This window comes from Canis lupus, chromosome 3 (genome assembly GCF_003254725.2).
Source record: "Canis lupus dingo isolate Sandy chromosome 3, ASM325472v2, whole genome shotgun sequence".
In the NCBI taxonomy this organism is placed as follows: domain Eukaryota; kingdom Metazoa; phylum Chordata; class Mammalia; order Carnivora; family Canidae; genus Canis; species Canis lupus.
In genome coordinates, this window is record NC_064245.1 from 86,633,071 (window position 1) to 86,647,104 (window position 14,034).

General features: G+C 37.8%; 1 long non-coding RNA gene across 1 annotated transcript in view; it reads left to right on the forward strand.

Annotated features, from left to right (window-relative positions):
• Window positions 1–336: 336 nt before the first annotated feature.
• LOC118354353 (uncharacterized) overlaps window positions 337–14,034 on the forward strand; it is a 28,264-nt gene continuing 14,566 nt past the window's right edge. The window contains exons 1-2 of the long non-coding RNA XR_004814762.2: window positions 337–418; window positions 9,945–10,030. This is a non-coding gene — a long non-coding RNA (uncharacterized LOC118354353). The remainder of the gene's footprint in view (window positions 419–9,944; window positions 10,031–14,034) is intronic.

Here is a 14,034-nt window from a genome sequence, read left to right on the forward strand (position 1 = left end):
TTGGGATGCCTGGGTGGCTCAGCAGTTGGGCGTCTGCCTTCCGCTCAGGTCATGATCCCGGGATCCGGGATCGAGTACGCATTGGGCTCCTTAGAAGAAGCTGCTTCTCCCTCTGCTTGTGTCTCTCCCTCTCTCTCTCTGTGTCTCTCATGAGTAAATAAATAAATCTTTTTAAAAATTCAGGCTTTATTGAAAATTATGAAGAAGCAGGCAAAATCAGCTAACGTCTTAGACTGAGTGAAATCCATACCCATTGATGTAATTAGCGTTTTCAGTATAGAATTGGAACTTGGAATTCAGCTAGAACCTGAGAAACTAAAGAGTCACTATCTAGGACTAGGACACGCTGACCTATCTGCATTGAAGAGAGGGATGCTGGAACTCCAGGAACACAATGGTCCTGGAGAAAGTGGAAAAGGTGAGGAGGTCCAGGCAGTTAATGCAGAGGTGACATGAAAAATACAGGTAGAGGGATAAGGGTACACTGAGCAGAGAGACTCAGGCAGTGGGTGTACAAGCTCTGATGCCCAAAAGGCTTACATCATCAGGTTTGTGAAATTCAGCAGTGGAATTCTAGCCTTCAGAAGTCCTGCTTAGGCCTGTAAATCAATATACATAGCAGGAGCAACCAGGGAAGCTGAGGCAGCAAGTATACAAGGTAGAAATTCCTTATCTAGATACAGAACTATCTAGGGACATGGTTTTCAGAATTTAAGTGCTGAGAAAGGGCATCAGGTACTTGATCTGGGGCATAAAGGCAGAACTGAGCTGAGCTTTCTATGATGGAATATGAATGGAAGTCATGTGTTCAACCTCCAGTGAATGGTCTTACAATCAACAGATGAGCTCTTCTATTGCCTTTCTTCTTCCCACCACTTGCCTGAAATGTGGACATAGTGAGAGGTCTACATATTTGAGGTCTACATTTCTATTCTAGGCAATACTGGTGTTGAAGCATTCTTCCCTTGCACTTCTTACTCTTCTCTTGTTTACCCCAGTGCCACCCACCTACCGATCTTTGACTTCATTTTTGTTTTGCCTTTGCTGCTGCCTTTCTTTCTCTTTTTCTTTCTTTCTTTCTTTCTTTCTTTCTTTCTTTCTTTCTTTCTTTCTTTCTTTCTTTCTTTCACAGACAGGGAGGGAGCAAGGGCAGGGATAGTGACAGGCAGAGGGAGAGGGAGAAGCAGGCTCCCTGCTGAGCACAGAGCCCAACATGGGGCTTGATCCTAGGACCCCGGGATCATAACTTGAGCCAAAGGCAGACATCTAACCAACTGAGCCACCCAAGCACCCCTGCTGCTGCCTTTCTAGGTTCAAAACTTATCCAACACTGCTTCTCATATCCTTTAGCTTGCTATGTTTTTTGTTTTTTGTTTTTGTTTGTTTGTTGGCACCCTGCAATTTAATCCCCAACCTAGACATTGGTCTGTGCAGCTGGAGTCTTGTCTTGGCTTGCCTCAGTCCGAGTGTGAGTGAAATTTGATAAAAGGTCAGGCCGATTGTTATCAAGTGCTGTGTCCTAGCTTTGTCACTTTTCCTAGACTGGGGACGGTACATCAAGAATCCGTTTCAAAAAAAAAAAAAAAAAAAAAGAATCCGTTTCAGAAATAGGGAAGACATCATGTTGAAAGAGTGAGGCTTCTTGCTCAAGTGACAGGAAATAATCAGGGAAAGACCAGTTGCTAACCAGCATAGAATAAATGGCCTTCTGAGAATCCTGGTGATATGCTGAAGAGTAGGGATAGCTTTGTTGAGGTTCCTACCCTTGTTTGGACATTTTTAACAACAGAGGGAGTAGAATGTTTTCTTTCCCTGATTGTATTAGTTGAGACAATACCAGAGGCCTGATATTCCACTTGGCATCTAGTCGTATCATCCTGTCTTGTTCTACTTGTCAAACAAGTTTGAAACTGTCACCAGCATCCTGACCAATTCACCCTGCCTTGTATTTCTTGGCCCTAGACATCTGGAGAGTTGAGGCTCTGCCATCAGATCTCAAATTTTCATTCCCTCTAAGTCCCAGCAATGCATGTCCCTGGTTGAAAGGAAAAGATATTGGATATATGATCATCCCATCTCTGAACTCGAAATTCTCAGTCACATTTCATTTTCTCCTTCAAAAATGATTAGGTGCTCCGCTAGAGGTGGCCTTTGTGCTCTGACCTGAACTTTTTACTATGTTATCTGGTTAACTTCCTCATACTTTCTCTGTGTCCCCTTTGACATCAATAAGTTATTCCTCTTCTCTCCCCTAGTATTTTCAATTCCTTTTTTATTCTTTCCATCTCATCCTCTTTCCCTCCTTTGTATGCGCTTCCATGCTCTAACCTCCTTATATATCCTATATGGCAATTTTTCCCCAGTGGTGTCAGGAGAGAGACAGATAAGCTATTGCAAGCTTTCTTTCCAAGATTCATAATTACATTTCAACAACAAAAAAATTATTGATTGCTAAGCACTCTCCCAGGTCCTGATGATAAAGTGATCAAAGAGACAATTCCTGCCCCCAGAGGAGCTCACAGTCCTATGCAAAAACTAGAGAGATGCATGAACAAATAATTATAATGCAGTGGGGTAAATATTATAAGAGAGAGATGGATAAGAACCTGTAAGAATATTAATGATGGGGCAATATATTCTTTCTTTAGAGTAAGAGAAAGCTACAGACTAAATCCAACAATTAAGTGCCTTTTTCCCTCTATGTGCTCAAGAAACATTAAAAAATTATAGAATGCAAAAAATTAAAAAATAAAAATTATAGAAAGCTATAGATGAGTATTCCTTGTTCTACCTATGAGGAAACAGATCTTGAGAAGTTGAATGACTTGCCCCAAAATCACTGAGCATGCTTTGACAATGCTGGGATCTTATGCATTAGTCAGGAAAATTAGCACTAGCTGCAAGAATAGATGAAGCCTCACAATGTCAGTGACTTAATACAACAAAAGAGTCTCCATCCTCCTTCATTCAAAACCGATGTGGACTATGTGGTCTTCGTCCATCTTGTGAGTATGCCACTTGCAGCAAGGGGCCTTCGGAATTGTTCTAGCAGGGGAAGTGAAAAGTAAAGAGGCCACATTGGCTCTTAACTACCTTACCCTTGAAGCGACGGATGTCATTTTCTCTCATACTTTATTGGCGTATACAAGCCTTATTTCCCCAATAGGACAAATGTTTGAGAATGCATGAAACATATGGTGTCCAAACTATCTTTGCTACATCTGACCTCCCTTGGGAATCCTACCTCTACTATCAATGGGCTATCTTCATTGTATACTGGTGGTAGTGGCAGGGCACAAATATATGTTTAAGAGAGATAGAGGGATAGAAGAATGGATGGAAGGATGCGTGGATGGATGTATGGATGGATAAATGCACAATAACCTTCACACCATCGATGGTCATTATTCTGGCCTTCTTAGCTCAACTGGTGTTTATCTTCTACCCTGTTTTTCTTACGAGTTGACCCTCATGCTCTTCAGCTGAAGGGCATGACCACCCTTTTACCCAACAGCATTCAAGAGAATTTTGATAGTGTAGCATGGGATATCATTGTGTTAATCATTTTGTGATGAGTACTGCAGAATAAAATGCCTGGCATAGTAAATAATAGCATTAGAGCTGTCTTTGAAAGAAAAGGTCAATATTATACCTGGTTGCTGATAGGAAAGATTAATATGCTCTTGCTATTATTAATAATAGTAATTAGAGTCTATTGCTTTAGCTGATCCTTAGGTCCCATTTATAGGAACAGCCTAATGTTCTTCTTGAGCATGACTTGGCATATTTTAGCACGTCATTGCAAGCATCGAAAATCAGTGCCAGGATCTGCTTATCATTTTATTAGCTTTTTGGCACTTGGATTTTGTATTTGTATTGGGCTTGCTCTTCCACCACTGAAACAGCAGGGATTTTTATATGAAAAGCAGAAGACCTTTTCTTAATAGCATTTCTTATTGGGGGGCATAACTATAGATCTTTGTATATTTTGCACCATTTAGCACAGCCACTGTTGCAAATTAAGAGGACAGGCATCCTTGTCAGGACAATTAACACATGCAGCAGAATATTCTTCTTAGCCATGGGGGAAAAATAAAAGTTTAAATTGAGGTTGTCATACAGGGAAACCTTTTAGGTATTGGGAGCAGAGACGGGGGAGAGAAAAATGGAATGCTGAGTGTTTGTTGACCAGATCATCGACCTCTTTTCTGTTACAATTTCTCTATCAAGATCACCTTCGAGTGCTGTGCATGGGGTTTGCAGAAATGTAAAAATGTGCCAGGATAGATGATCCTTGTTTAAAGGCTAAATGCATGTAGGGTAATTTTAGGAGTTTCCTCATTGAAATACATCCCCCTCCATGTTCTTTCTCTGTCATGAATTTTCAATAATATTTCCAGTTTTGGATTAAGGCACTGAAGGCCTCTATTAAAATGAACCAGTCTTACCTAGCAGGGGTAAACCACTTACTCTTTATCATTAATGTCTTACTGTGAATAATTAAAATGAGGTTTCTTCTTCCTTCGGCAAAGCCTTAAGAAATAATAGTGGTAATGTTTAAAAACTTAAAATTTATAGCACACTAGTGTTTACAATGCTAACTCAGTTATTCACCCATTTGTTTCTTAGAATAATCATGTGGGATAAAATAGGCACGTGTGTGCAGTATTTTCTTTTAACGGATGGAGAACCCAAGAGGAATCAGTTGCCTATTCAAAGGCATGCTAACGGACTGAATTATAGAATGAGTAAGTAGGAAAGGGTAGGAAGGAGGAACGGGACAGCATGTGGGAGGGCCAATTCTTATTGGGCCGCTAGGGAGCCTACTGAATCGCTAAGCTATGTGTGAGGGTTCCAAAGTCTTGAGGGGGTTTAGATTTGAAAGGCAAACTACTAACCATAGTTGCAATTTCTCCCTTTTCTTGAGATCTATTACCAGCTAAGACCACACTAGACTATTCCCTAAACTCTTTCATTTTCTTTTCTCTATAATCTTGCAAAGTGGATTATATTCCTTATTTACAGATGAGGAAACAGGGGTTTGGAAAAATTAAGAATTTGTTCAAAGTTACTCAGGTAAAAGTGGCAAAATATTTTTGTCTCCCTAAGCCCCACATTCCTTCACAGCCACATGCTACTGTGCAAGAAAGCAAACAAAGAAAAGGTCATGGCAGGGACTTGAAAACAAATTTCCCTTTCTTCACATCTGTCTCAGGCTTGGCTTCTTTGCCCTTCACCTTTCCATTAACTCTCTAATCCTGCAAAGAACAGAAATTGGATCACACCCTGACCAAAGGGAGGGTTTAAAAATTTCTACCTGGATACTCTTTCAGCTTTCAAACTTTATCATTCTCCTTTCAGATTCATTATGTGGAATATTTCATATGTTTATTTCAGTAGTGTTGTCATTGAGGAAAAATAATATGTTTGTTTGTTTTTTTTAAACAAGATACTTTTTTTCTTCCTTATTGAGCAATACGATGGCCATATGTTTCCCTCCTATGTTAAAAATTACCCTCAATCATTTTTAGGTGCAGTGAAACCTATCAAAAGTTTCTGACCAGATTTCTTTCTCAAGCAAGAAGTCATTAAGGGCAAAGAGTGACTGATACAATGGAAGGGAGGCAACTAAACTTTTTCTTAGTATTTGCTACCACAGTTGCTCTGAGCTAAAATTACTCTTTGATTGAAAAGTGGCCACCTCTTGGGTGAAATGTGGCAGCTGCTTAATAGTGTATAGTAATAAAACATAATTATCTAAGAAGAAGCAAGTAATGATGAGCGGATGCTTTAATTGACAGGACAAAGAAAGGATTAGAGGACTCAGAGGTATTCTTTGAATTTTCATATCCCTGTTGAGCAAGCTTGAGCAGGCTGCTCCATTTCTCCATTAGTCAGTCTCCTCATCTGTAAAATGGGCATCATAATACTTAAGTAGCTCACAGAGGCATTGTCAGAATTAATTAACTGAGGAAAAGTTCTCCGAGATGTCTGGATGAATGGTGCCATGCAATTGCAAATGATTAGTATCCTTATTATTCTGACACTCACCCACAAGGCCCATCGATCAAATACGGCTCTGGCTGAACTGAGCAGAGCGATGGATTCTGCAACTGCATTCAATGGCAGTTTGCCCTGAAGATAAAGTCTGTCACACACAATGTCTCCCTGGAGCAAGCTTAAGCTGGTAGCAGTATTGATGTAGGTGATCTGCCTGCCAGGATGCACAGAGGCAGTTTAACTAGAGCTAATTATGGCCAGCAATAATGCCAGAGCCAAGAACTCACCTCTGATTATGATGGGATGTTCAAAGAAACTATTTCTGAACCAGATAATCAGACAGGATTTTCTGCACCATTGGTACAGGTAGTATTCTGAAGGATGTCAGGGCACCTCACATTTCAGAAGAAAGAGATTTGCAATACTTTCCTAAAAGGGAAGAGAACCAGAGAGAATTGTTCCCCTTGCAAATTGTGCGTTGTGACATTCATAACTTATTTATCTTGGCCATTTCTTTTTATTGTTGCATAAATGTTATATGCTTTTTCTTAGAGTAGGAATGAAGTATTGGGGAGAGTTGGCAAGTAGGACAGGTAAGATGGAGCTTCCAATATCCACAGGAGCTTTTGATCTAAGACAGCAGGATAGACATGTGCAAACAATGTACAAAGAGCAGAGGAAGTGGAACTCTGAGGATGCTTCAGCCAATGCTGAGTGTAGGTGCTTTGATGTGGTGTGGCTGATGTTATTAATCAGAACATCATAAGCTACCAAACTGTATAATGTGTCAGGAAAATAGTCTTATTTCCAGGACTACCACCTTAGTGCAAATTACTATCATTTCTCCAGTGGATTACTTTGATAACCTTTTGGCTGGTGTCCTCTGGTTCAACTCTTGCCCTCATCATCTATTCAACACACACACCTGATCACTGAGAGCAAAACTCTTGGCTTAAGTTTTCAAGGCCTCTTTCCCCATTGCACTTAGAATCGGTTTCAAACTTTTGCTGTTACTTCTTATTGCTTTGTATCGTTTTATTATTGCCCATCTCTAATCTTACTCTGAAATCCAACTGTTATCTAAGCTCTATCCATGCTAGTTTCCTTTCAGCACCCTGAAAGTCAAGTCTTTTCATGCCCCAGGGCCTTTGCATATACCATGCTGCCTGGAATGTTCTTCCCAGATGGTTTCCACTGTCTAGATATCAGTACTCAAAAAATGTCATTTATATGTGACATATTCAAAAGGCTCTATCTAAATCATCATTTTCCCATCCTTTGCCAATATCCTGGGTATTGTTATATGGTATTTATAAAAATCTGTAATTATTCATTCATTCATTCATTCATTCATTTACTCAAACTTTACTCACTCTTCCATTTTCTTCTTTACTGGTTTTGTCTCCTACAGAAGATGGGATCTCAGGAGAGAGAATTTGCCCTCAGTTCTAATTAACCAGTAGCCAGCATAATATCTGGCACAAACATAAGGTTTCTTAATATTGGATAACAACTACCTCTATTAAGCACCTTCTATATGTCATGCATTTTACTATATACTTTATATACAAATATCATTTTTCCATGCAATAAATTTGAGAGCTTGGAAATTATAGTTCTCATACAATTAAATTGAAGTGTATGAATACTGAGACTTGCTAAAGACTGCAGCTTGGATTTAGGGAAAACTGGATGCAAACACGGGTCTTCCTAGCTCCAAAGTCAGTACTGGTCCCATTATTTTCTGATTCAGAGGCTGGAGAAGCAATTCAAATGAATTGATAAATCATATCTCAATAGCACTGAATATGATATGATTGGTTTGAAAGGAATTTTTGGGAAATTGTATTTAAGAGAGAACCCCTAATTAAGTACCTTTGTTAAATACTGCGAACTTGGTGATGACTTTACAGAAGAGAATTAGTAAAAACCTTGAAAAGAATATACCAAAACAATCTTTTCCTGTCCTTCATAGGAAATTTCACCACTTACTTTCCAACTGCTTCTCACCTGAAGGCATCTCAATCTTTGGCTTCTGATTACTGATTCCTGGAGGGAAGTTTAGGGAGTGTGAAAATTATTTTACTTTAGATTCACTCCAATTCACTTAAGAACTTTGTATATTTGAGAATTTAAATAAATGAATAAATAGCAAAAACCTATTGAACTCAAGAGTGAAATGATTATGGCTTTTCTTTTCCCAAACTTTGGCATTTAACATGTGATATTTTGTTTGTAGGTTGGAACACTTTGAAATTTAATACAAATGAACAAGTTAGCTTTTAATAATGAGACAAATGTTCAAATAGAAGTGTGGTTCTTTCTTTGCAAAATTAAAAACAAATCATTTATACACAGATGGGCAGGATTTTCTAGTATGAGATGAATATTTTTTCAGAAAGGTAGTTTTTTTGGTGTGTTTTTTGCTTGTTTGTTTTCAGGATTGTTTTGCTGCAAGGTTTCCAGTTGCCTATAATGATAGTAAAAAGATGTTAAAATAAAGATATGCATGCATTTAAGTCATCAAATCTCAACCAGAGCAATCAAAACAACCACAAAGACACATGAAGATGAAATTTCAAATATTATGGCACAGCTGTGGACTGCTAGGCAACAAACAACTGAACTAAAATCAGAAGTGTTCGTTAAGGCACACCTGGATGGCTCAGCCAGTTAGCGGCTGCCTTTGGTTGGGGTCATGACCCCAGAATCCTGAGATCAAGCCCCATGTAGGGCTCCCTGCTCAGTGGAAACCTGCTTCTTCCTCATCTGCCACTTCCCCCACCCTACTTGTGCTCACACACACTCTCTCTCTTTCTGTCTCTGTCAAATAAATAAATCACATCTTAAAAAAAAGTGTTCATTAAAATTGAATAATATGTCTTTGTCCCAGAGAGTAGGCTATGTTTGGTACAAAGAGGAGCAGTATTAAAATATAAAACAAGTCCCTTTTGACTGTTAGGGACTAGTGGTGATGACAGGGAGAGTAACTGATAAACTATTATAAAGTGGTCAGTGTTAGGATAGAAGTAGTCACAGGGCTCTATGAGAAGACAGAAGGTAGAGCTTCAAATCCAGCCTGGTAGAATCATGACAGACTTCCTAGAGGAGGTGAAACTTGGACTGAGTAAAGTAATGCTTTAGCTGGCAAAAGCCTAACAGTGAACAGGGGTACCTGAAACTTCCTTTTGCTTGTCAGCTCATTACCTTCTATTGCAACCAACTTTATCCTCAGGCAGAGAACATTATGGCTGCACTTAGCTTCCAGACTTGTGTTTCTTTAGACAGGAATGGATTTTTCCCTTTCTAGGAACCTTTTGAAAAATCCTAGTGAAAGATTCTGATTTTCCTCTGTTGAATTTCTTTCCTAACCTTGAGTCTAATCCTTTTGGCCAAGGAGGTGGTATTCTCTGATTGATCTAGCTTTAACTCATCCAATGTATCTGGAATATTACTTGCTATTTAACATGACAGCTTCCATTTAAAACCTATGACTTAACATGCTAATGAGAAAGACCTTAGAAGAAAGAAACATCAGATGTTAAAAAACCAAAATTCAGCTGAGTAAATTTTAAAGATCTTATTGGCCCTATTCAACAATTCATGAATTGAGTAGCATTCCATTAGGGAAATATAAAGGGGCTCTGGAAAGCTGTACAAAATGAAAGACTTTCATTGGGAGAATGGGGTGGAATGAGGAAGGTATTAGAAAAGAGTGGATTGTTTATAGCAAAGTGACCTTCCTTTAGGGGATGTCCAGGGTCTCTCAGGTAGATTACCTCACTAATGCTGACCAGGTAATTCCAGATTAACTGGTTTAATATTCCATTCTTAGGAGAGGTTGAAACTGTAATTAATTTAGGTATTCAATCTCCATTTGGAGACCTGGCCTTCGCACAAGTGACTCCATTTTGAGCCTGTTATCTCTTTATTCATTAACACAGATGAAGCATAAAGAATTGTTGACCAGATGAAACAATTGATATTCCAGGGACTCTCTTCCAACCTACCAATGACTAAAGTAATTAAGGTACTGGATACATTTTAGGTTGTATTTGCCTACTGAGAGACTGACAGGCAAGAAGAAATAAACATTTGCTAAGTTATTTTTTGTGCTAACCCTTTTTCATGTGTTTTACTTTCACTATCTCATAAAATTCTTACTATAATCTTCAAAGATAAGTATTAATTTAAGTATAGGAACAGAGAGGTTAAATAACTCTTAGAAGATCACATGGATTAAGAAGTCACAGAGATTTAATTTGTTTTTAATTAGCAATTCCATGTTCCCTCCACTATACCATGTGGGATCTTTGGAAAACAATATTTGTAGCATAATGCATAATCTTCCAAATGGCCAGAGGTGCACAAATAGGAGCACTGTTTTGTTTTCTTTTTTGCTGACTTTATGATAAGATGGTCTTTTTTCTTCAGATTTTAATGTGCTGTGTCAGGAGAAAATATATAATGAGTGCTCTGGATTTTCTGTCTTTTGAGCTGATTCTGTAAGATGTGTCACATGTCTCTTCCTTAGAGAGAGTAATTAATGGAGTGTATTGTTATTTCCATATGATGTCATCTCTGGAAGAATTTCTCTTTGGGCACACAGTTTGGGGTTTGGCGGGGGGAGGAGGGACATGTGTGAATTTCTGCACTCATATTGAGCATTTTCCCAATAGAATGGCACAAGACAACATCAATAATTAAATGGAAAACCCTTTCATCTTTATAGAGAGATCTTCATATTAAACTTGTGTGATAATTCTTTTGGAAGGGTCACTATCTCTGGCTTTCCAATTGTGGATAGCAGAATATGGGGCAAAGGTTGTGACCCAGCAAAGACAGTGCTTGGGTCATTCAGTGGAAAGCCCATAACTGCTCCTAAGTTTGGTTCATGGCTCATTTCATTAACACTGCAAATGATACCCTAGGAATTTTTTTTTCTCTGTCAGGCAAATATTAGGCTTAGTTACAGAGGGGAAAGAAATGTATAAATGGGGGGGGGGGTGTATCTCATTTTATTACTTTTTTGTGTAATAGTAATAAAAGTTTTGTAGGGAGTATTGTATACAGTAAAACAATCATTTGTCAAAGGGTAAACTTACTGAACACCAATGCTCTGTTTTTAAAAGATCCCTTGTGTGTCATGAAGTACACAGTGTTCATAAAAAGTTGTACTCCAGGGTTAGATATTCTTGCTTCCTCAATTACTAGAGTTTTCTGAAGTCTCTCAAGGAAGAGGATTAAACCTTTATTGTCAGGAAGCACCAGGTTGCACTTTGTCCCATGCCTTGACACACTCATTAGCCCAGACTCTAAATTTTCAATTACGGAATCCATAAAATACAACTAAAAAAAAAAAAAAAAAAAAAAAAAAAAAAAAAAAAAAAAAAAAAAAGTTAAAGTAGTGAAAGAAAGATAAAAGAAAGCAACAGCCAGAAACTATTCACTGTAGCTTTGAAGACTCTATTCTTGCCTTTTCATTTTAGTTTGACCATTATAGGCAGTATAGGCCCTTAATGAATGCTACTTGAAGTTGCATACAAGTCATAATCAGCTCTGATTGATTATTTACTATTTGATATCATAAGAAAATAAGAAATTTGCTATCTTTTAATCTTTAGTCTTTTGTGGAAAACTGGTAGGACTCATGGAGTAGATGAGGAACATGACAGAAATTAGTAAAAATTCCTCATGGTGAATTGGCAGAGACAGAACATTTTAAGATAAATCATTATCTTAGAGAAACATAGAGAAACAATTGAAGAGAAGGGGAAAAGACAATCTCTATAGCATGGTCATTCAGAAACCCTAACTTGAAAGACTAGCATGAATTATATGTGCAAAATTAAATAGAGTTTTAAAAATATAGAATGCTGGTCTCCATTCTGACAGTAAAATTATTGAAAGTTGTTGCCCCTAACCTTCAACAGTAAAAAGCTGGAAATCTGGAAAGCAATGATTCTTTTCTTGGACCAATTAGAGAATTGAAGTCTCAGGGAAAATTGCCACCCTGAAATCTCTAGAGGTAAATGCCTGGATCTGCTCACCTGGAACAGAAGTCCTGGAGTCATAAATTGGCAGTAACACTTAAGTGGTAATTTTGACGAATTGCTTGAGGCTGAGTGTAGACTAGCATGAGATTGAGAAACACTGGTGGCCACAATCTTGGAGGAAGGAGTGCAATTCTCTGCGTTTACCTCTAAGAACTTGACCAAGTTCTTGGAGTAAAGATGCAGGAAAGACTCATATCCCTGGCCAAGAGAAGAGAAGAATAATCATTGTGAAATACCCCCAGAGTCTTCTCCATAGCAAAGAACTACTCCTTGGATAAAGAACTGTGCCTGAGCCTAATCCCAGCTGTCAGAATGGAATGCCTTCCACTCCAGGCCCCATCAGCCTTCTTGTCTCACATTCATAGAAAATATAGTCTGTAGGACTCAGTGCTTCAAGGAAATAAATGGGGAATATTACAGCCACAGAAGGGGATAAAGGACTGAAATTTATTCAGAAGATTATATAACACTCTGCCTTCCCCTGACTTTACCACTACACAAAACAAGGCTCTGGGATAATAGCAGTAGGCTAGAAGTGGAAAAGCCTTACATGCAGACCCCCTAAGGAACAACACTAATAGAAAACCTAATACAAGGACACTCGAAGAACTTAAAATCTCTAGCATCTATGACTATAGCAAAAATCAAACACAGTCCAACTCCTAGCCAGATTAAAATCTCTCAATTCTTATTTGTTGCCTGACTTTCAAGGAAAAAAACAAAAAAAAACAAAAAAAAAATTACAAGGCATGCCAAAAGGCAAGAACAAATAATCAAACAAAAACTATCTGAAGAGACAAAGTAGGCATAGTAGGTATAAGTACCAGATTCACATATAACACAGATTTGGGTATTATCACCACAGGGTGTCTAAAATGATTATGATTTACATGTTAAGGGTTCTAATAAAACAAAGTATAAAACATGAAAGAACAGATGAGTAATGTAAGTAGAAAAAAATGGAAACCCTACAATAAAATAAATGCAGTGTAACATAAATGAAGAATGGTCTTTGATAAGTTTATTAGTAGACCTGATATGGCCAAGAAAGAGTCTTTGACCTGGAAGATAGGACAATGGCAACTTCCCATGTTGAAATATAGTGAGAGATAATAATTTTACACCAGAACAGACATTTAAGGGCTACCAAAAAAATGTAACATATACAACTTTGGAATAGAAAAAGAAAAGAGAATTGAGCAGAATAAGTACAGTAATAAAAGCTGAGAACTTTTTAAAATTAATGAAATACAGCAAAGCACAATTCCAAGAAGATTAAAGAACACAAAACAGGATGAATACCAAAATATACTATATTTAGGCATATTATATTAAAACTGCAGAAAAAATAGAAATGAGAAATCAGAGGAAAGGGAAAAACACATCTTACCTACAGAGGGAAGGAATAATCATTACTGCAGTCTTTTCATTAGAAACAATGCAAGCAACAAGAGTGTAGAGGGAAAACATTTAAAAGAACTTCACTTCCTGACCCCCCAATCTAGAATTCTATATTCAGCAAAATTATCCTTCAGAAGTAAACAAGAAATACTTTCTCAGACTAATAAAAATTGAGGAGATTAATCTCCAGCAGATGTACCCTGGAAGAAATGTTTTAAAAAGTTCTTCAGGCAGAAAGAAAATAAGATGTTAGAGACTAAATGTGTGTGTCCCTTCCAAAATTCATATGTTAAAAGCTTTAACCCCTTAGTGTGACTATATTTGTATATAAGATCTTTAAGGAAGTAATTAAGATTAAATGAGGTCACAAGGGTGATGCCATGGTAAGATTAGTGTTTTATAAGAAAAGACACCACCAGAGCATGCAGTGTGTTGGGTATGTACTTGTGTTCTCTCTCTTTCACACACACACACACACATAACGATTTAGGACTGTGGGAGAAAATATATAGTATGAGTCTGAATTTCTTATAGTGCCAGAAAGTAAGAAAGTTCTCAAAAAAAGGGTAAAACACCC